The 24590-nt window shown below is 39.1% G+C and overlaps 1 protein-coding gene across 4 annotated transcripts in view; it reads right to left on the bottom strand.

Annotated features, from left to right (window-relative positions):
- ADD3 (adducin 3) overlaps positions 1 to 24590 on the bottom strand; it is a 91972-nt gene that overhangs the window by 55486 nt on the left and 11896 nt on the right. For 3 of the 4 annotated variants that reach the window (XM_039708977.1, XM_039708975.1, XM_039708979.1), the window contains exon 2: positions 3360 to 3405. The exons of the other annotated variant lie outside the window; for it this stretch is intronic. The gene's annotated coding sequence lies outside the window, so the exon portion shown is untranslated. The remainder of the gene's footprint in view (positions 1 to 3359; positions 3406 to 24590) is intronic. 4 annotated transcript variants of the gene reach the window in all.

Raw genomic sequence — 24590 nt, 5'->3', positions numbered from 1 at the left:
GGACACTAAAGGCTGACACTTCAGTAGGGCACAGACAAAAGATTTAGTCAACTCTACACTGCTAGCATGCAAAAATACTTTGGCAACTGTCCTGCTCTGCCCTACTTTGACCTCTTCCTCAGTACTATGTGCAAGGGGATTTTAAAAGTCTAAATGAGTAATGCCACCTTAGTAATGCAGCTTAGAAATATGCTTCATATCAGAGAGAGAAAATAAAACAAGAAGTATCAGCTTTACCAACTTGCTGAATCTTAAGATTTCTGTGAGATGTTTTCAAAAATAGCCCCAACAAACCCTTTCAACATTTCAATAGTTCAAGATCTGAGCTCTCTTCACACAAACCACGTGGGACAACATGAAGAGAGTGCAGCTTTCCCAACAACTAAGAGACAACGCTGGATTTTATTTGACCAAGTTAAATGGTTATGGGTAATACAGCTACACCATCTGTATTTCAGGGAGGGCTTGGGATTTTATTGTTATTTTTGAAAGAAAAATCAACTGAGGTGACAGATTGGAAAACAGATTTATGTTAGTTATGCATCTTACTCTATTTTTGTACAGTTTACTTTTAGATTGTTCCTTAGAGCACGAAATAAAAAGGCCATTGTTTTACCATGTTCTCCCATCATTATAATGAGATGCATCAGATTGGAGTTATTGAATAAGCTCAAAACTCCCCAGGTTACATTCTTCTTCATTTTCAGCCTCGCCTTTAAAGCGAGCTCAACTCTTCTTAAAAGGATCAGGGCTGTCCTCAGGCATGCCCTGTCTTTACAGATGAAGCCCCAACCACATTTTATGGAAAAGACCTGTCAGTCTCTACCTTTGCCAAACTCCATATCAGGTTTAAACAATTATGCATGACAGTAGATTTTGATTCCAGGCTCCTCTTACTCAGTATCAAGTTCTAAAAATAATATTTTTCTTTCTGCTAGGGCACCTCCAAATAGTGATGATCCAAAGGCATTAAAGCAAAAGAAAGTTACAACTTAAAGAGCGTGACACAGATTATGAATAAAGAAACCCTTCCCATATGGAAAAGTTTTAAAAATTTGACATTTCTTTTCAATATGTGTTAATCAGAAAGACAGTAGTGAATTCTCACTGCTTCAGACAGAAAAGAATCAAACCTCTTGGGACACATAACACAAAGGCAATTGCAAAGAAGGGAGAACAATCCTCTAGTTTCTTTTAAAACCATACTCCGTGTTTTTTTAAGTGCTGGGAAAGTCAGCAGTTTGGAGCCAGCCACATGTTACTTATCAATGCTTCAAATGCAGGGTGAGTTAGAAAGGCCATGCCTAGTTCCTTTTGCAATTGGGAAAAATCTCTTTTGAAGTCTTTTTGAGGGACTGATGGGGGAGAAAGTGTCAGGAAAAGGATTTGACAGGTTCTGCACAGTGAGGGGCAAAAAAACGTCAAGAGTAAAATCCCTTGTCTAAAATCAGCAAAGAGATAGAAACCCCTCCTTCAGCACTGGAGACGCCAGATAAAATGTCTGAGAGTCCCTTGTATCTTTTTTCCAGCTACACATTAGTTCATTTTTATGCTTTTTGCCAGATTCTCATCTTACCAGGAGCCAGTAGGAGAAGCCAGTCCAACACTGCAGGGAATGCAGCCACACTGGGGCTCCATGTCTAGCAGTCTCCCAAGATCCCAGGAAAACATCTTGTATTTTAACTACCACAAGCATCACAAAGACCTCAGTTTCAGGGTGGAACCAATGATCTGAATCACCTTAAAGCAAAAGTAAAAGGACCAAGAAACTACCCAGTTTCTTGAAATGAAAGGCATTATTGATGAACACATCAGTGACAACAACACTGCTGGTTTTGTTCTTGGACAGCAGACAGATTTTGCTCTCCTGTATTTTCAATTCTGTCTAAATAACAGACATGAGCAGTTTTGTATCACCTGCAATGTAAGCATAACTACCACCAGCAGGTCAAGAACTGAACACATTTTTTTTTTACCAGGACCATAAATTGCGCTGCCCTTTCTTTTAAATTCTCACACTCTTCAAACAAAAAGAAAACGTCCATTATTTTTTCCATCAATCACAAAGACTTAATGCAACTCATCTCTAAAAGCTGTATTTATAGTAGAAATTTGAGACATTAATTCCATATAAACTGTACTCTCATCTGTAGCAAACTGCTTTTGAATGTGTGGCACAAGCAACCTACACAGCTACAAACAACACAAACTTAGCATCCACAGGACAGAAAGGACCAGAGCTCACTACATCACTACGAACAAGTAACAAGTTGATGCACTTTTAGTGGAAGAAGGCAGCTCAGCTCCTCTCAATTTGAAGTGCACAGAAGTATAAAAACAGCTTTTATTACCAAAAGCCATTGTCTTTCCATTTTGATGAAGTGATAATATTTTGACTTCCTCCTTGCTTCTGCCTCATTGCGTTCCATTTGCAAGGTATGTGTAGCATCTCACAGATAATACTTTACTGCAAAGAAAGGAGAAAAACTTTCTCCAACTAAGAAAAATCTTTCAAAAGAATCCTATCCAAGTGCTAGCAACAGGATTATTTTAACATAGTCTTTTTAGTTACATAACAGACATGAAAACGCAAATTATAACACTGTCTTATTTTAATAAAGACCTGGGGAGCTACAGAAAAGAGTGCTAGACAAAAAATGCTCCAGATAAGAGATTAGGCATTCAAATCCCTAAAATATTCCACTGTAAGAGTGTTTGCTGCCTATTATTATAAAGATAAAAACCACAACACAATATATGTTATCTATACCAGAGATACACTTGTAAGACATTAACAGAAGTGTCTGAAAAATGTATAGAAGAATCCCCAGTTCCAGCTTGTAGAATCCAGGCTGCTGTCAGGTTCTGCCATCTTCATACCACTCCTTTTGCATCTTTAGGAGCTGCACATGGAGCAGTTAACTGCTTTTAGCTAAGTCTGCTAACTGCCCTGAAGAAAGTCAAAGCTTCCATCACCACACTCCCTGGTATTTGATGATATTTATCATCAGCTGGTGCCTGTAACCCACTACACAAAGAGGGAATATGCACCTCACTGGGGCTGTAACTTGCAGGACACCTCAATACCCTTATGTCTATGCAGTTCTATTACACATTTAGAGCAACTATTATGCAGCTTTGTTCAGACTCTTGTACGCACACCAAAGCTAAGGCAAAACTTTATCCCACAAAAGTATTTTGCACAACATTAATGAGATTATTGTGATGGGGCTTTTTGTCTGTGGTTTTTAATAAAACCACTTTAAAAGTGGCAGTTCACTGACTCAGTTCCCTCTTCCCCCTTAATATTGTTACACTAGAACACAGCAAGAATTCAGGCAGCAAAATGTTTTGGGTACCTTGAATTTTTCCACAGCTCTCCTCCTCTCTAGTAATACAGTTGACCTGTAAAACAGAAAAAAGACATGACTGACTTGTGGTAGGCTTCTCAACACAATTGGAATATACTGTGTACTGTATATTTACAGTAACTTCTTGAACCCCTTTTCAGAATTTTTCATTGAATTACATTTTATTTTGTTATCATATAATGCATTTTTCATATAACGAAATCTCAAAGGGAAGTCTCACTTAAGAGCGTCTAGCTGGAAATCTCAACACTGACCAGGTTACAACTCAGAAAACCCAGACTACCTGCTGCATTTTTAAAGTAGAGCATAACAACCACAATCCACAACTCCCCTGGTAGCCCTGAGGAAGCTGAATTCCAGAGCAGCCTGAGCTGGGACAGGAGCACAGCACAGGAACACAACACCTCCCTTCAGACACTGACAGCTGCCAGTGCCCAGAGCTCCTACGGAAACAACCGCCCTGCTCTGACCCTTTCCCACCCCCGAGCAGGAATGGGTTTTCCTCTTGCATTCATCTTCTAACATGAATGTAAAATAAGTAAATAAAATAGTAATTGTTTCCTTCTATCATCTTTTGTCTTCACAGGCTTTGACCACAAGTTATCTTCAGTCAAACCTAACAAAATATTTCCATCATTTTCCTTTTTCCCTCAGCCACTCCACCAAGAAAAAACAGTTATTTCCTGGGGGACAGGGGCCAGACACCTTCTTTCATACATGCATACAAAACGTATGCTACATTTTCTAAGATCTATACATTGCAAGTTAGACATTTTATGCATTGTGAAAACACTGAGCTCAGCCTACCATGAAGCAAGGCTGGTATTTCTCACCACCTTGTTACCCCATTTGAATTCATCAGGTTGTAACAGACTCTTTCAACCACTCTCAGCTTTTCCTTTTTATTCTTTTATGACTTCACTGTGGTATCCTCAAGCATTACTGCTTAGCATATCACGCCACAAACACTTCACTAGTTTCAACACTTACAGCAGCCTGGTTGTCCCATTTCCCATCAGCACTAAAAGCTGGATTATTCAATGTGCTCTATGAATTTCATGAGTAAAGAACTGACTTCCAAAAAACCAAGATGCACAAAAATAGTGCAGTAGAATTATACAAAATTACAGGAAGACACCATCACTACAAGATATTCTAAAGCAAAAAACAAAATTCTAAGAGAAGTAAAAATAAGATGTTATTGCATCTTGCTCAAGTTGTCTATTTTCCCTGAATTATTTACTTATATAAAGTCAATGCCTTGCTCAGCAAGTTTGCATTTAGGAATGAACAATGTACTTATACAGAGTATTACAGGTGTAATATAGATTAACAGCCACAAGACTATTTCATCTACTTTTAGACCTGACAGGAATACAGATTTAGGGGACAGAATTCTCTGCCTAGGTGCTCTTTGTGGGGTTTGGGTATATTTGCTCATTTTGCTGTCCTGCCAACTGCTCCCTGGCAGAGCACACAAAGCAATGGCAGTGACTGGGGAAAGAACAAGAAATCCATTGGCACCAAAATGCCATGCTAGAGCGTGAGTACTCCACAGCATCAGGAATTTAAACACTCTAACGTGACTGTTTATTCTTGGCATGGGTACAGTTTATTTTTCATCTACTTCACACTGTTAGAGATAAGGGAATACTATTTTTACGCAAGCTCTGATATGTTATTTTAAGCGTAGCCGTCACAGGCAAGAAGAGACTCTCTTCCAGGCTAGCAGCTACTGTTTCCAGAGGGCATTGACAGACCACTCTCAGACAGGAAAATTTCAGTCTCTCCAATTTTCCAGCTTCAGGTCTAGTAGCACTGGTTTGCAGAGCACAGAGGTGCCCATATCTGAGGTGTCTGACCCCACTGCAGTCTCCCCAGAGTGGCACAGCCCTGCTCCTGCCCAGGAGGGCCAGCGTAGCCCCAGGACAGCCAGGGGCAGCTTGCTCAGCTCTGTCCCCACCTCTGGGCGCTGCACAGGCTGGAGATCCTGCAGCTCTCAGCTACTGAGAAAATTTTTTTCCTGTCCTTTGTCACAAGCTCTTTGTTACAATCTCTTTTTTCTACTTCACATCTCTTCTCCTTATTACCACTCAATGAACTTTCATAAGTTATTCATCCCTCCCCACTTCAAAATTTTCATTATTAAAACAACAAAAATACGTGACAATTATCAAACTACTCTGCCATTTAGTGCCATGACTTAATTCCCTCTGCTTAATCCAGCAGGGTCTTTCATCCCATTCTACCCACCCCTGGAGTATGAGCAAGAAACCTTGACAAAGGTACTAGTCAGGAAATGTCTTCACTGCACTTTACATTGTGTAGGTCACATTCTCAGCTCTTGTTCATCAGTTAAATGTCTCCATTCCCAAAATAAAATTACATAATCAATAACAAAGGATGAAGATCATATCAAGAATGGGAAAAAGAAAATCTGGGAAGGAGTAACAGTCACACATTAAAGAACAAACTTAGAGTCAGGTCGCAGATCAGGGAAAACAACCATATACATTCTTGGATGAATAAATTAGGAAGAGAGATGGATTTTAATGCAAGAGATGACAGCAGTAAGACAGATATTGAACATGAACAGCTTTGCAAAAATTTTCAATACATCTGAATAACCACATGTGTCAGAAATCAGACATACTACACAAATCCTAACAGGATATTGAAAATGCAAGTACAAATTAAATGCTAAATGTGGGCTTCATCCTGTAGGACAAAAGAATTTTTGTGTCAGAAATACCATTTATCTTGAGAATTAAAGTGCAAAAGCCACTTGGTTACTTGAGAGCTACCTCTGCCTCTCTTAGAGAAGTAATGTTTTAGAGCTGCATCCAGAAACTATGAGTAATCACAATGATGGATAGTCCAGGAACTGTTGGGATATCCCAAAGAAACTTGCCCTGGAATGAAATTATACTCTTCCTCAGCTACTCATATTATAATGGCTGATCAGTGTGCATTAGGAAAATACTCTTCTGGTTTGAATCCAAACCTTGAGTATAAAAGCAAAGCTCTAGTAAATATTTAAGAAAATTTTGAGTTCCAAACTGAAGAGCTGGCAACTAAGTTCTTTCTTTTTTTTTCTAACAAACAAAACCATCAAAAGATTGTGCAACTCAAAGAGCCCTTAAGGAAACAATTGGGAATTTTTCATAACATGGTATTTCCTTATACTGCCGACCACAGGAATGCAAACAGTTCCACCAAACTGAAATTTCTTCATTGGAAACAACTGACAATCTAACCATGTTTCCATCTTTTCCATTCTCAGCACTCAGCATACAAAACAGATGATATAATAGAATACAGAACTGTCATACCAGGGCCACAAGACATCTTTACTATAAATCAGCACCTGAGAAACTTAACAAAAACATATTTCCTAAGGTTTACAGAGATAATTTCTGCCTAATTATTTAGCACCTTTGATTAACAAAACTGTGATCTTCTACTTATTTGTCGAATTTCCCCTAAATACTGTTAGCGTCCCTGTCAACCCAAAACAGACCCCCATCCCCAAACATAACTCAGCATATCAGTAACAAGACTCATTCCCACAGCATTCCCTGACAGTAAGGCAGGTGAGACACAAAAACATGGGCTGGTACTCAACTGAGTTAGTGAAAGGCAAAGCAATGCTACTCTTCGAACCTTAGAAGACATCCCATGTAAATCTAATGGATAGATTTCCTCACCACCTTCTTAATTTAGGATTATTTGAACAATGTCAGCTGACACCATGAATCCCTCCAAAGGAAGCTGGAAATGTTTGTGTATCTGTACAGCAATGGTGCTCAGAACTGACATTCTACCAGAAACTGCACAAGGACACCAAGTATCAGAGATACCTCAAGGGAAAGGCAAAACAAGATTTAATTTTCCTGACAGATAATTAACAAGTCACTATCATGGAGAAAACAATTTGCACTCTATACTGAACTCCAAGATGAGAAGAGAGAAATATAGGATAAATTAACACAGGCAACTGAAAACAGTATTGCCAGAATTTAGGAAGGCACTAGGAATGGGAAAGGTGCCACATCAGCACCCTGACCAATATATGTCATTGCAAATTTGCAACTCAATTAAGGCAAGATTTTAATCAGAGCTACAACTGCACTTAATTCTCTCAATTCAAGTTGAAGGAAAGCAAGAGGAACAAGTCACAAAAGGAGAACAAAACTGGAATGTGCTACAAAGAGACCAAATTGTTTTCAAAAGGGAAAACCAAAACAAACAAAGCCAATGAAAGACAAAGCTTTATGGAGTTAGTTTGCCAAACAAGTCAAGAATTTTGGATGGTAGAAAAGACAGACAAATGTCTTAACTTCAGATAGAGACATAAAAAGACTTTGCTAGTGTGGAAGTGTTTACAATTCATGGCAGAGAGATTATTACTCTTGTAGTCAAGGAAACCACTCTTACAGGATTTCAAATTTTGGAATTCCCCTTTCAAGAGGGAACAGGAAAATCCTCCATTCTCTTCTGAAAGGAGAATGAATATGGCTTTAGTGTCCTAAACAGGGCCACAAGGCTTTGACAACACACTGGTTCCAATGGCTCCACAGAGGAGCCATCATAAATGAAACATGTCAATACTGCACTTTCATGTTCTGAGATCATCAATAATAAAATAGCCATTACATCCCATAATATTTTCACACACAAAACCATTTACCAGGAGTTACTAAACCAGAAGCTAAAATGTTCAAGTTAGGCTTTATTTATCTGCTGTATCTCTTGATGTTTTCTTTCAAAGGGATGCCCATTGAAGTCTCAAAAGCTGACCTTTCATCACAGCACACTGCTGGTCTTGGAGAATTCAACTTTTCTCCTGTTTAGATGATTCTGAGGCTCCAAACATAAATTATACCAAGAAACAGCTTGGTTTAATTATAATAGTAGAGCAAAACTTATTTTTCCAGTTTTTATCTTAACTAGATAGCAAAACCCCACTTCAGCTGATACATCAAAATGTGCTGAGATTTAGAATGGAACTCAAAAACTATCTTTTGTTTTTGCTGTCAATATCCTAAGAAAAAAATATGCACCAAAAACTTTTCAATTTAACCTCTCTGGTGTTGCTAGAGAACTACCCAGACTCTGCAGACTGAAAAGCAAAGCAGCAGCTACAGCACACCACAATCACCATAATTAGAACATAGTAATACCAAGTGATGCAGGAAATTGTTTGCTGGTTTTCATTAAAATGCACGGTTCATTTTTAATTTTTCCTACAGCCCCTGCACCAAGATGCATGTTCAGAATGGCAAGAAACTACCAGGCAAAATTTATGTAACATTCGTACTCAAGTTGAATTAGCATTACAATCACTAGAAACTTTAGTGCTGATAAGGAAGCAGAGACTGATTTTAGAAAAATATTACAAATTAAAGCTATTGAAGAGTAACTGAAAAGCTTTAATTATGACTTCTGGCTGAAATAAATACATTCAAAAATGAAGGTGTTAACTCACAATTACTTTATGGGTTATTGTTTATAGCAACACTGGCTATGTAATTTTAATTTTGTCATCTGATAAACCCCATTAACAAAGGCCCAGTACTCAACAGTTTGGCATTGTAAAAAATAGAGTTGCTTTCTGGTATCTATCTTAATGACTGTTTCTCAGCAAGAATAAAATTAGTTTCAGGTGGGCTATTTTAAGTACTACATAACTAAATTTTCACATAAGTACAGCCTAAGCAATGGTAAATGACACTGTCAGAAATCATCTGAATGGCCTTATCTGACTGCTGGGTACAGTTTTGCAATAGACCTTCTAACTGGCCTCAGGGAAGTAGTTTCTGCATTATATACTTCTGCTCCCCTTGCTCCCTTCAAATGAGGTGACCTCCCCGCATGAGAGAAGTGTGTTAATATACTGTAATATACTGCACCTCTTCCAGTAATGGGTATGTCAAACCAGACTAAACACAAGTGCTAACTGCAGCTCCAAAAAGCCTGTCAAGAGGAGGCAGACAGTGCCCCTTTAGCCTTCCTTATGAAAAATGAAAAAGCACAGGTTAAAGTTACACCAAATTCATTTAAGTAAAATAATTTTCATGTCCCAGTTGGGCAACTGTGAAGAAAAAGACACCTAGGATTTTTCAGCTGCTATTTAATGCCCCTGAACCTGTTTTTTCCCCCTCTTTGAGTCTTTTTTGTCTCACTCCACATATATTCTTGTATATTGAAGTCTTGTAGACTTCTCAGATTTTAAATCTCTCCTGAAAGAAAAATATCTTACATCCCTTTTTAAAAAGAAAAGGAAATGTGAAGGCCCAGCACGACTCCATTCTCACCTGTTAACACAGGTTTCCTGCTTTCTTCTCCCTGAGACAAAATCTCATATTTTCTACCAATCTCTCAGTATCAACTTCAACCCATTAGCTTTTACTGCAGTCTCATTACTGTCCTCTGACCCCACCTACTAATGCATAATGGTAATTTCCAAAGCTGCTCTTGGTTTCTCACCAGAAACCATCCACTCCAATCACTCCTTCCTTGTGGTCTGTAGGATCCACTCCTAGCAATGAACACTCCTTCCAGAACACCAAGACTACTCATGGTTGTAAGAAACCCTACCCTCCACCCACTGCAAGTCCCTTCTGTCATGCTACTTCTGCATTCTGGCTTCAGCACCACCAGCCCATTGCTCCTCTTCCACTGCCACGTGAACTCCTGGCAGGAGAACTCCCCAAACACACTGTGCTGGCCAACCACCTCAAATGCACAGCTGGAAACAACTTCTTGGTGTTGTACACAGACCACCCACCTCCTCCCTCCTCTGCCCAAGGGACCCAACACAGCCTCAAAGCTTCAGGAATGGAATGGGCACTCCATGGAGCAAGACTTCTGCTCCCTTGGGTTCCATTTCCCACACAGGGAAACAAGACCAACTTCCCAACTCGCTCTGGTATGTGCATTTGAGACTCCCTTCTCACTAGATTAACATGTAAAAAATACACTTAAATATTCACAGTTATAACACAGGTATAGCAGCAGTGGCCTGCCTAAGGATACAAAGGAAGATTCATATGGACTCTTTCCATGTGTTTTCTCCTATGAAGTAAAAGCAAGACCTAGCACATTCTTATTCTATGTCTAATTTCTCAGCAATTTTTTTTGTAACCTCCCTTTGTCACATCAGTCCTAAAAATGTCCATTCAGGATGTTTTTACTAAGAAGGGATTCTTGTTAAATTGATGCTTCGACCACCTGAGTAGACACTGATTCCTCTCTATTCTCAACTTTTCCTTTAATGTTATTTTGTTTTATTTTGCAAGCCATCAAATCCACAGCACCTCTTAACTGGTACACACATCTAGTTTTGTCTTTCAGCTCTGCAGCTGAAGTGTTACTCTCATTCTACTGCAGCAACATTACTTCTGAGCATTCCCAGCAAGGTTACTGGCATTCTGCAGCTCTTTCTGAGACTGACAAAACTCCTCTCATACTGTGCCTGCAAACAGGAGAAGAATGGAGGAAATAAAAGTGAACACCTGCAGCTGAAGTTTGAGGGGGCTGGAGAGGATTTTCCCTATTCTCCCAATGGTGATTAGTGGGGCAGTTAGCCCAGTTGCATCAAGGCAGGACAAAACCACCACAAGGAATCTTTGCCTGCCAACAGACGATCAGAAGATGTTTCACAACATAAACTTCAGATGTATGATATTATTTTCTTCCAGCATTAACTTATGGTTAAAGCCATAGCTGGATCCATGACACCAAATTACTGCTGCAAAGCTAATAATGTACATAAAGATCTTGAAACACTTTTCCTCCTCTCTGAAATACCAAGCCTCTTATTTATTAGAACAAGCTGTATTTGGAAGTTGAGGTTATGATTTGTTTACAAACTGACCAACTCCACTGGTGAAAGAAAAATAGGTTTTCACCAGTATTCATCCTACTTTATAATGACATTATGAACAGAAACATTGCCTCTTTATATTCTTTTATTTAATCATACTCATGAAACAGTCAAATCAGCCCTCAAACCTGAGAAAGGATCAAAACCAACTACAGTTTTATTTTTTTAAACTCTGTATCTCACTTGTTCACTTTTGACTTCTGCAAAGCTTAATTCAGCCAACCTCCACCCTAACCCCTGGGAGCATCTTGTACTTTCCAGCCATCTGGACTGTATTTACATTACTAAGAAGAAAGTCAAACTTGCTCATGAACGAAGAAAATCTCCTTACTATCTTTCTGTCTTGTCTCCATAGTTATCTTTTAAGTTCTTATTTTTTCAAAAAAATTACTGTTCTCTCTGGGGACCTCACTCAGTCTTCCTCATGAGCTCTACTGATGTCATGCAACTTCTTCGCTTATTATTTCCTAGTGCTGCCTTTAAAAAAAAATTAAAAATAGAAATTACTATTTTTCCCCTCAGTTTTCACCCTCTCTTCACAAAAGCCCTTACAAACAGTGTGAAAGTTCATGAATGACGGATTAGGATAGAAGCAATTGTACCAAAGTGTTTATTTAGACAGTAAAAGTGACAGCTTTGCAAATAAAACGAACTATTGCCAAACTAAGATCAGAGACAAATTTTAAAAGGGACATAGACAAATATTTACTTTTGAACTTGTATCCATTTTAATGGTATTCCTCCCTCTGGCAGTGACTGCTGCATCTTGGCTCCTCCAGGACAGAGGAGCACGCAATTTTTTAAAATTGCATTTTCGTCAAACTATCTGTGCTGTGACCCCTCTCCCAACACTGCTGATCCAGTGTGATGAGGAAACTTGAAGAAAAAGCACAAACTGCAGAAGACAAGAAACTACTTCAAAATGGTTTTACCTAAAACCACATGTCCTTAAACCCCACCTATTTTTTACTTTATCAGAGCTGCAGTATAAGGCTGCCTTTTAGTATTTTACAACCCTATTTTTCAGGGCACACTATCTCTTTTGATCAAAGGTAGTCTATAACTATAGCTTATCATTAAAAGCTATTTTGCAGATTTACTCTGCTCCAGTTGACATGCACCAGAAATCTGCATCAAGTTTAAATGAAAGCCAGATTGGTGTCTTAGTTACACGGAAAATTAATGAAAGCAATGAGTGATGCTTGACATTCAGCTTTTGAACTAGGAATTGAACAGCTCCAATGCTTTTTGATGCCTGACCCAAACATCTGACTAATTTCAAATATTAATTCAGTTTAATGAACTAATTTAATACTTGTGTAAGGGAAAAACGCCAATGTAACATAAATTAGAAAACACTAGGAAGAAAAATACCTTTCTAGAGGGGTGTTTGCTTAAAGAGAACTATCTACTGTTGCTTATTTTCAAGCTGAACCTCTGAATATAATTCAACAAAGTGACCCTTCAGTGGCATAATGACTTTTAATGATCATGTCAAGTATCTTCTTGCCCCTTCAGCAACTTTTCTGGAATACCAAGGAGTAGAAATTCAATTACAGATGCATGGTAGGCTGCATACCACAGCCACAGTAAGTTCATTAGAGCAGGAAATACACAGCAGAGAGTCAACAATGAATTAAAAATGTAATGTATATGCCCACATGAAAAAATAACTACTCAAATAACTCACCCAAACACTACCACATTCTGCTTGCTTTCTTTTAAAGATGCCAGTTTCTAGAATGATTCAGCATTGTCCCTTCCCAGTTTTTTCCGCCTCATCTCCAAAACTCAAAAGACCAGCAGAGTGAATAAACATGGTTTGTCAGTAAAAGTAGCTGAATTGTTGTGAAGATGCAATGTGTCGCTGCTTTAGGGAAGCACAGCCAAATTACTTATCAGAAACAAAACCCCAGGAGATCTGTTATCAGTTGAGCAATACCTCTACTAAAAAGGACTTCTCCACCTCCATTTCAAGCTGTTCAAATTTTCCCCAAAATTTGCAATATTTTTTCGTTTAGAAGACATGGACAATAAACATTCAGGCAGCCCTGAACTTCCTTTTCTTGATACACAAGCTGAACATTTTATGCAAACTACTAAAAATAAGTTTTACTTCCAGCAGTGACAACTCCTCACAGCTTTAATCAAAGGAATAGCAATCACAGCCTAATGGGCCCTGTTCTCTAGAGCATCCAAGTCGAAAAATTATCAGTAGAAGAATATTCACTGCAAAGAAGAGAAGAATCTGCCAAGAAGTGAGGACTAATATATTTGCACTTAGTCTTCCTCAATTTGGTTTTACATGTTTCTAACAGGGAGAACAAAAAGTGACTCGATGCTCAGTCTGCAGCTATGGTATGAAATTAGTTTCTAAGGAAACAGGGCAGAATCCAAGGGACAAAATTTCTGTGTTTGTGCTGCTTCTGTAACAAACACAGCATCAGCTGCAGAAGGCACATGAAGCAAAACTCCAAAGTGATTAAGGGATTGCACCTTTGGCATCCTGAACCTGCAGTTTAAGTGGCAGTCTCACTGGTGAGGCACTCATGTGTGAGGAGAGCACAGAGGTGCACAGGATGCACACCAGCTCACAGCCACTGCCAGCCTACTCCTCTCAACTGCAGTGCAGAAAGAGCCACTAAAAATAACACAGCTGGCACTGAATATAGTCTGCTCCTCCAGGCGTGCACAGGCTCTGCTGTGGCTTTTAGAAAATCTGACTGCCCACATCTCGTGGTTCCTCTTTCAGAGGAAAAACAAATCTTTCTAACTAGTGAGGCAGAAAACTTTTCTGTCCAAGAAGTCGAAGTGGGTCAGATAAAAGGTGCTGATTTTCAAGAGAGGTTTCCACACCACAAATGCCATGCAGGTTTCCCCCCCTGTGATGAGCACTGGGCATTGGAGAGCATCCCTCCAGCCTGATGGCATGGGGCTGCTCTGGGTGCTCTCCCCAGCTGGTGCTGCACCCTACATGCAGGGATTGCACTCTGGCAAGAAGGGCAGCTGCACCAGGGAACTCCAGGTGATGAGACCCTCCAGGCCAAAATAATCAGAATTCCTTGGAGAATTTAAAACTTCTGAGGTTTGTGGTGCACTCTGAAAGGAAGCATTCCTCCTATCAACCAGCCACATAACTCACTGCTTAGCAACAGAGGTTGCACACATGTACCTGTCTGCAAGAGGGAAAACAACTCTTGCTATCCATCATTCTCACGACACAATTTCTCTCTGAGTATACACGGGGTTTGTTGTTTGTTTTTTAAAATTATCTTAAATTCACATTTCAATATAAATCCAAGTCCCCTCTTCATTCAGTGAAAACTAGATCATGAATTGAAAATAAAATGTTTCTAAAGCAGTTTCAATACAGGTGTTTGAGTAAGGCTAATTTCAACTTGAGAGGGAGCTCTCTTGGTTTGCTGTGTCAGTCTGGGCAGTGACAATTCTTTTTACACAGCTTTCCTTTTCAGGAGGAAAACATCAATGCACCTCAAACCCTCAGTGTTAACAGTCTACTTCTAAAACTGTTTGCTTGATGGCCAGAGGTGACACCCAGCCCTGAAATCCCAAATACATTACCACAGGCTGGGGTATTATTTCCACTATGCTATTCCACTGCAGAACACACATCAATACTCATCTCTGTCCACAAATCAATGCAACCTATTTTAGGCACAAAAGCTCCAAAATAAATCCTTCTGACCAACCTCTCAAATTAATTATGCAAATGCTGTATCAAAGCGTACAGATAATTTTTACTTCAAATTTTTAAAATCTGCACAGATACTCTGAAAGGAAAAGAAACGAAATGCCTAATTATACACACTGAATAATCCAGATAATGGCCTGTCACATGCATCATTCTGAATGCAAATCAGAACAATGGTTTTAGCTGTAAACACAATGTGGAAACATCAAGTAACTTTGATCTTGTCCTTGGCAAGAACACACTTTCTTAAGATTACCTTCTGTATTCAGTGGGATTTTTATATATATATATATGTAATATAATGAAATTTTTTCCTGTTGAATCTCAAAGCCTTTTCTTACCAAACATACTCTATGAGTTATTCCAAGAGACATGAATTGTATTTCTCCAAACAGAAGGACGCTGCCTCTTACTGCCCTGCTAGAAACACTAAAAGCAGAAAAAACTTGTTCAGTGCTTTACTTTCATTCAAGCAGTGTGATTGGTTTTGTACCCAAAATACCCACAAAGTGTGGCTGTACTCAAAAGCTCCTGTGCTGAGGAGCACACACCAGCTTAGGAGAGAGGCAGAAAGCCATACCCAGAGCAAGGAACTGACCTCCTAATGCCTGCTGTGGAAATGAGCCCTAGCATGCACTCCAGGCGTGTTTAGGAGGTAGGATTTTCTTCATTTCAGCCTACTTATTCCTAACACAGCAAGCAAACCTTGCAGAAATCAGTGACCTACCAAAAGAAGGGCTAAAACTGAATAGATGGGAATGCCCAGGTTGGACATGGCAGTGGAAACCACTGCTGTCATCTTTGCCTGGTACTAAACAACTTCTGGTACCACTGCCCATGCTATTAAGACAAATTTCAGCAAGCGTAAAACCTTATTTCATAACAATGTTATTAAGGGGAGATTAGACTTTTAATGAGACAGCCCTGCAGTTTAAGAAGATGAGGCTGGACATTAAAAATTAGGAATTTCAGTTGTGACTATGGCTAACAGTGACTGAAATGTCTAAGTGCAAGAGGAAAGTCTGTCTGCTGTATGGTGCAGCAGTCTTCTTCTTCCCACCCAGGCTTTGCTTCCTAACACCTTTTGCCTCTTACCGATAAAACACAAGATACTGAATTTCACATTGCAGTTTTATTAGTTTTAAGGTATGAAGAAAATCTGTGAAAGTAACAATACTGGAAAATAAATGCATGACTTTTTAAAGTCACCTCTCAGTAGCTGCATTTCTAACAAGATCCTGAGCTTAGGCTAAAGGGATTTATTGCACACACCTGGATCCCTTCAACAGAAATTATTTTAAAGGAGGGAAGGGAACATGTGCTGACCAAACAGAACACTCCATTAAATGGTGATGCAAGACAGCATGAGATACACATTGAAGGCCAGCAGAATCAATCCACATCCAGGTCTAAAATAAAACAGTACTACAGAATTGTATGATTTCCTGAGTATGTGCACCTCAGCCAACTTACACATGCCCTTACCTATCTCTGCAACTCACTTTTTGCCACCGATGAAACTGCCAAACTCAAGAATAACCCAGCCACTTTCATGTGCTACTTCTACAAGGCAGTCACACTGAGAACTTGTACATCAAATTCAGTTAGGAAAGTGAGCAAAACCAGGACAGACACCTTCAGCTTGAATTTGTTGAATGTTTAAATGATTCAAGTCTAATTGTGAGGTTTTAGCTAAGCTTTTCTTTTTACTTTTTTATAGTAATATCTGCCTATCCAGACCAGGTTTCAAAATGTAAACAGGGACTTGTTACCTACTTAAACAGAACTCCTATGCAGTGTAACATTTATTAAGACACTACTTAAAACACTGTCTGTATTCTCCCCTCTCTGTCTTCCTGACATGAACTCATGCCTCATTTGCTGTTCCATTCAACAAACTCTCCTTACTTGGTCCATTTCTGCTGGCAAAATGCACAAGTTTGTGTTTGTAGGAAAACAACCATAACTACTTGACAAATACCTTAGGAATTGCAAGCTGCAATTACCAAAACATCTCATGAGCTTTCTCCTAAGTTTGCCTCAGCCTATATGCTTGCTAGCAAACAGCATTCATGCATGCAAGTTTCCTGTTTTAATATTCCTCCTCCTCCTTTTTTAAGCAAGATTATTCTCATCCTTAGAAACAGGAAGTCATTAAGTTAAAAATGTTTATACTAAATGAAAACACACATATTGCCGTGACTTCTACTCAGTGACTATTGGGTGGTCTCAATCTGAATCCACTTTCTGACCAGCAAGTGCTTCCCTCGGAGAAATTATCAAAGCATGGCCTCAGAGACCAAGGATTGGAAAGGTATAAACTATCAGCTACTATAATTACAGTTCAGGATTTAAAATTTTTTAGAAGACTTTAATATACCCCAACAAAACTTCAAACATCTGTTTTCAGTAAGTATTTAAATAAATGTTTTTCCCGAACTATATCAGAAATTGGCTGGTGCTGTGTGTTTTTTGGGATGAGGTCAGCAGTGTGTGTCAGAGCAGAGCATTTGCTGCAGTAATCACTGTGTTTATTTGTTACAGAGTGTGGTTGAGGGGGGAAATCCACAGACCACTGGCAGGCTCCACTGTGACCTTCAGAACTCATCTGCAACCGCCTGTGATCACTGCCTCCAACATGCCAACTCTGGTCATGCTCTTCTTATTCATAAACTCCTCATATTTCCTCTTCAATTTGATAAATATTTTTTTTAAAAAATCTTCATTTTACTACTGTGATAATGCATTGATGGGTGGCTCACAAAGACTTCCCATGCACAGAATATCTGACTATAACTCTCCCCACACTAAGAAAAAACTGTCACTTGCTATTCTAGTTTATTGTCACACTTACTACCATTTGCTTTTTATGGAAATAAAGTACTTCTCAGGAAAAACCAAACTTCAGTCCATCAGCACACATTTTCAATAGTTTTTTAACACCACCTGTCCTTATTACAGGAAAATGGACTTCCTCCCAACCTCGATATTTTAATTATTAAATAATTGGAAGAAGTGAAGAATGCTTCTCAGAAGGGAGCTGCACAGCAGTTCCTGAGTGATCATGAGCACTTTTGGGAAACTTGAATGCTCTTCCAGCACGCCCACTTGCTTCCTGTGAACAACCAGCATGCAGAATTATTTGGAGACGTCTTCCAAAGTTCTGAGAACATGATTTCTGTGCATTTTGATGCTCTATGAATCACCCAGAACAGAATACGAAGCCAAGAAACAGTAAAACATGCACATGCACATACAACAAAGTAAGAGCTGCTAAGACTAATAATAGCAAAACATATCCTGAAAATAGCAGGAAAAGGCCAACAGGAAGCTGCACATTATGCCACTTCCACCTGAGACTCTTTACTTTTGTTTGGACCCACAGATCAATATGAATGTCAGGAATTAATAAAGCTAAGCAGGAGAGATCAGCTCTCCAGAGACCAGCCACATCTGCTCAGCAATGCCAAGCTGCCAGCTGGACAGAGTCCCAAAAGCCTTTAAAGGGTCATCATGCACAGCAAAAGCTTGTACTCAAGTAAAAACCTTTTAGCTTAGCAACTAAAAAGGTAATAGATATTCTGTTAATTACATTAAGTAATTAAGTCATGTTTAGCTCTGTTAATTAGGATGCCTAATTTAAAAAGGTCTAATAGCAACAATATTTAAATTTCTGGTTTGTTTGGGTAATGCAAGAAAAATCTATTGTAAACCACTGTCATTTTTTTGGACTGACTCAAAAAAAGAAGTTATGATGTTACCAGAAAAGTTAATCAGTTGCAATGAAGAGTCAAATAAATTATTATTTGTTGAGTACTACATATTCTAAGCAGCTTTCGTGTATGAATAATCAGTTAAGAAACGTAAAATGAAAGACACCCGGATCTCAGTCGAGATCATCAAGCACACAAGGATACTTTATCTGGGTACAAATTGTCAAAATGCTCTTTCCTTGAGCACATTTGATAGGAGCCTGTTCAGGGAAGAAATAAACCCTGCAGCAGATGACATTTGCCTCCCTCCCCAGTATGTCCCTCACTGACACACGAAGTCTGGCAGGGTAGAAAAGCTCCCACCGAGCTTTTGATACACAAAGCTATTTCTGAAATAATTGCTGGCTGCATGGAAATTGATCCTTCCAAATAGATTCAGGAGTACAGTGCCATCCACGCTGAGTTAAACACAGCTTCATCTACAGCTGCAGGTGGCTCAACTTTCATGTTCCAAAGACACAGCTGACACCCTTCAATACCTGGGCAGGCACGTGCTGAGCAGATCTGCTGGTTGGGATCTCAGCAGAAACCCCACTGCAGCTCCCCCTGCTCCCAGGGCATCACAGCCCAACACTTTTTCATACAGAAAATCACACCTGTGATGTTTGCAAGGTATTTCCAATTCTTATCTTTTGGCTTGTTTGCAAACAGAGCCCAAGAGGTGAGTCCAGGCTGGAGCACTACCAGCCCACAGACAGCTTGTTCTGTAAGCAAAGAAGCCACTCCTAAGAGCACAGCTAAGATCACCCTGCTGAAATTAGTCTGAGCAATTCCTGTTCAGCACAGCAACTGCAGGGCTGGCCATTTTAATAAAAGCAAATCACTGCTCTCAAATTTCACTCAGAGCAGTGGCCACTACCAGAGGGTTACCACCAGTCCTAAAAGGAACTGTGCCTGTGGAGGTTTGTCACTGCACAGTAATGCTCCTTCTGACTCCATGCAATGCATCAGGAGCACTTCCAGCATCACAGCCCCATTACAGAATGTGGGACACTCCCCAAGAAGGCACCTGGAATTATTAGCCCCCATCCAATTAGCAAATTCAGCTACTAATTTTATATGCCTTTAAGCAGGGCTTATAAACCACACAACACAGTGCCCCAAACCAGCCATCTGGAAATGCAGATGTCATCTGCTCACCTTGGTAATCTGCTGCAAGGTTTTTCAGATGAAGATGTATTTCATCTTGTGGTGCTATATAAATAAACAAAGTATTATAAACAATCATTTTATCTGACTGGGGTTATGTCATATGGTTTGCTTTCCCTATGAAAGAAAACACGTACATAAAGTGCAACCAGATGTTGTTGGCAGAGAATCCATTTAATATGGACTCATTTCTAAAAACATGATTACAGATGTGGCCTACATCCTGAACCCAGTGTTTAAGGAAAAATTCTCTCTATGTGAATTTCACTCATTTTCTATGTTTTCTCTAAGTCTCCTAACTCACAAAGAAAATGTTTTCTAGAACTGAAAAAGTTGCATGCCTTCCCCTTTCAGAAATCCACCAAAAAAAAAAATTCAGGCACACTTATTAAAAAAAAGCCCTGAACACGCACTGAGGAAATCCTGCTTTGTAGCAGCTCACTGCTATACCAGCTGTGAGAAGGCAATGATGCAGGTTACAACTAAGTCTAGACTGAGCTTCCTTGCCACAAACAATACTTACTTAGAGCACTGCACCTGACTTGTAATTTGATTTTCAGGCTGCAAAAATAGCTACTACAACTCTGCTTGCAAAACTGTGGAAACTGCAGATACTGTAAGCAATTATTTGTAGTGTTTTAAGTAGAGAAAATTAAAAGTCAGCTAAAACATATCAAAGTTTTTGATTAATAATATAATATCATCCTTGAAATCTCTTAAAAATTTAGAGAGCTCTTAGTAAGGCAATTAAAATATAAAATAAAGATTTAATTGGTGTACTATAGAATTGTTTAGGATATAGAAGGTTGTTTAATTCTAATAAAACCCCGAGCAACCAACAAAAAGAACAGAAACAACAGAAAAGTTTTAAATTCACAATCAGTAAAGTCTGAATAAGAACTCCACTGTTTCATGCTTGTTGATTTATAAAATCCTATCTAGACCCTCAAGAAAATGAGAATAAAGTTCAAAATCTTTTCAAAACAGAAGAGAAACAGCACAGAAAGACTGACTGCATCATTCCACATCTGAACCCAAGAGATTTTCACCATATTTCATATCCAAGTATTGAATTAATTAAGAACAGTCCTCTTAACAAACACACTCCTGAATTAGATCAGACAAATTCTTATTCATATGAATAGAGAATCCAATGCTTAAGAAAAACTGTCTCTCTTTATAATCATTACTCTCATTCCACATTCATGAGAATATGAAGTTAAAGGAGTAAACCCCCCAAATATTCAGGGGTTACTGAGACTGTTCCCTTAGCAATGTATCTATTGAAAAGCTGGGTTAGTTAACTACCAGTAACATCACTGAGAACCAAGAGTTGAAAAGAAAGCAACCCCTTTCCCCAAATTATCTTCTGATTAGACCTTCAAAAAATAAAACTAACCTTCAGAGCACAGCGCCACTTAGGAGCATCTACATTTATTGGTAAAGCTCATATATTTGATTAATCTAGATTATCTTTTTCAAGCAAGGTTTTAAAAAGGTCATATGAAATGATGAAAAAGTCAAAAAATAAAAAACAAACCGGGGAAAGTCCTGCTTTCACCTAAGAGATTGTGTGTCAGATTATGTGAATGGAAGTGAAATTTTAAAATCCTCTCATGACCAGCCAATTTCTAATCAACAGGTACATTGCTACTTGCTTCTGGAGGCAGGACGATGAGACAACTGGAATTTTACACAACTATTTAAAATGTCCCAAGTGACCTTTAACAAGAGCTTTGAACATCTGTTTTGAGAATAATTTTAAACAGGATTAAATATATATGCATGGCTGTAGAAACACTGTCTTTAGTGGGGAAATCAGGTTGATTTAAAGTGTGGTTACACCTTGTCCAGAGAGGAAGCTCTGGCGAGGATGGACAAACAAACACTCCAAGCCCAGAGGTGAGCAAAGCACTTGCTCCTGCTCCACGAGGAAAAGGTTCTGTCACTGAGAGAGGCTGCTGGAGTGCCCAAGCTCTGAGGCTCAGCTGGGCTCTCACCCAAGTGCTGCAGCTGCTTTGGTTTGTGGGTGTCATGCAGTCTATCTGCAGAGGATTCAAAAATCACCTCCCAACTTCAACTGCTACAGCCTCACTTAAAAAGAGAGCCCTGATGTGTAGGTGCACTCACCCACTATTTATAACAGAAGTCTTTGCTAGCAAAGCCTTTTCTTTAAATGTAGAAGAAAACCCAGTTTGAGAAGCCTAGCTAAGGATGGGGGTAGGAGAAACAAATGAACACGTGTGTGTATTTGTTTATTTTCTTCTTCTATAATGAAGACAAATAAATTGAATTGCTTGAGAATCCAAAACCTTACAGGTAGTTTCTGGACACATTAATGAATCAATGGCAAAACCTTCATTCATCTACTAGTTGCCAACTACTTCACATGAAGGATTTAATGTTGCCAAGATGTGTGAACATGAACAGCTGTCACATCAGTATGGGATAAAATACCTTAAAAAGAGAAAAATAACATACTGCAGCACTTGCACAGCTTGTGTCAAAAAGTTTGAAAAAAAACCCAAACCTCACAGCCCAAGTCTTCTGAGACATTAAGCCAAAATGCAGAGAGAATATTTAAATATAACAGCAATCTGAATATTGAGCTGAGAATTAACAGAGAGTTGTTATCTGGGTGCTATCTGCACAGAGCTGAGAGGACCCACAGATCCAGGCCCCTCACACCAAGAATCTGTATGCAGGCATAACAACCCAAGTGTGCTATTCACTGCTCTGCTGCGGCACCTTAATTAGCCAGCCAAGCCCTGAGTTTGCCTTGTTTTGAGGCTTCCAGCATCCTTAGAGTGTTCTCCAAATAGCAATTGAAAGCAGGAATGTGATGAAGGGGAAAGCCTTGGCTGGCCACAAATAGTGCTGTGAATACCTCCTGCCTTTCTGCTCCCTCAAGGGCTGAGCCAAAGAAAGAGCTGTGGCTCTAGAGAACATCTTGGGTCCGAGTGTGGGTCTGAGTCCAGTGCAAATTCCTCCCCACAAGCTGCTACAAGAAGTCACTGCATCTCACAGTGATGACAGTTCTCCTTTCTGCTTTTACAACCACCACCCCTCAATGCTGATCTATCAAATACACCAAAGAGAGCACTCTTAGAGAGTGCACAATTGCACACTTTTGGTCATTTGTGCTAGTTCAGATCTTTGGTCTTTGTGCTTACCACAAAGAACAAACAACTACAAGATCAGATCCTCTTACAGTAAATAACATCACTCAGACCTCTCAGGAAACTTAATTTCACACAACTGCAAGGTAAATAAATAATTTGAAGATATCAGCTGCAACCTTTTATGTTTCTCACACCGAGTTACACAACCTTGCAGCCTCAAAACCCACAGGTTCCTGTAGATGAGTAGGAATTTACAAAGCATCTGTACTCGTGTCACCTCTGGTCAGAAGTAGACATTGCAATAAATTTCTGGACAGACAAATCCTATTTTTACAAAAACTTCAATAACTTTGGCACTTCAGGGCAGACTTTTTTTATTTCTTATGTAATGCCCATTGCTGGAATCCAGAGAAATATTTCTAAAATTTTATCCTTGGGGCAATATGTAGTTTTACTTCTGTCAGCTTGCATTCATTCTTTCATCAAGCAGAATCCTCTTTTACTACATATTGCATAAAAAGAATAAAAACACTGTGTCCAATAAATTTGACCATAATGCATAGGGCTGATGCACTGCAAGTGTTAATCTCAAATCACATACAGCTTTTTGCTCCATGACAAATCTAATTTTCATCCTCCAAAGTGCTACATGTTAGGCCACTCTAAGGGCTTTAATTTTTACTTCTAAGCCACTAAAGGTAGAAAATATGCAGGAACAGAAGTTAAAGTTATTGAACCCTAATAAGAGAAAAAGTTCCCCTAATTAGGAAAGCTTCTCCTAGATTTCTGTGAATAAAGAATTGGATAAGGTATATCAAAGAGCACATGCAGAAGAAGATGGGAAGAGGAAAGAGTTTTATGTACTGGGTATCAACCACTGCATCAAATTTTACCAATTGGTGAGCAAAGACACAGAAGTTTTTAAGAATAAGAGTAGGGAAAAACACCCAAAAGCATTCTAAAATAATTAAAAGGGCATTTAAACAACAGCTACAGTTTCAACTTCAGCCTTATGTAGTATCTCTTAGTTCGTAAATGTCAAAACTAGTACTAAGTTTTTTTCTCCTCCTCTCTCTCCTTGAAAAGTATCTGCAGAAAACTGCAGTAGTGCACTCTCTCTACCCCAAAAGACCAATGTTCTGGCACAGCAGAGGCAGTGAAAAACAGATTCAGCATCATTCCCCTTCTGGCAGTGCTCAACATGAGAAAGAGAGAAAGCTACAGGCATACCCTGTGTTCTTGCTTCACACTGTATTTCTGGCTGACAGTCATTTATTTATAGAATCTCACAGCAATTTTGCTTGCATCCTGAAGTGCATTCTGATTATTTTATCCCTATTTTAGCACATTACAGTTAATAATGTTTTATAAGTGTAGTAAAACACAAAATATACCAATAACAGCTAAGGGAGTTGCAGCAAGTGAGAGGCTACAGAAATGAAGGTCGGGTACTCATTCTGCCAGGAAACAGCACTGCTTCTCACTAAGCATGAGCTCAGTGCTTGGAATCAGTGTTTCAGAAACCCCAGGCACAGTCAGGTCTGTTACACTGGATTTAGTGACAGTCCTTTCAAT

This window comes from Passer montanus, unplaced genomic scaffold, assembly GCF_014805655.1.
Source record: "Passer montanus isolate IOZ18808 unplaced genomic scaffold, ASM1480565v1 scaffold21, whole genome shotgun sequence".
Lineage (NCBI taxonomy): Eukaryota > Metazoa > Chordata > Aves > Passeriformes > Passeridae > Passer > Passer montanus.
Note: the sequence above shows the minus strand (reverse complement) of the source record. Positions and strands in the feature narration are given on the sequence as shown.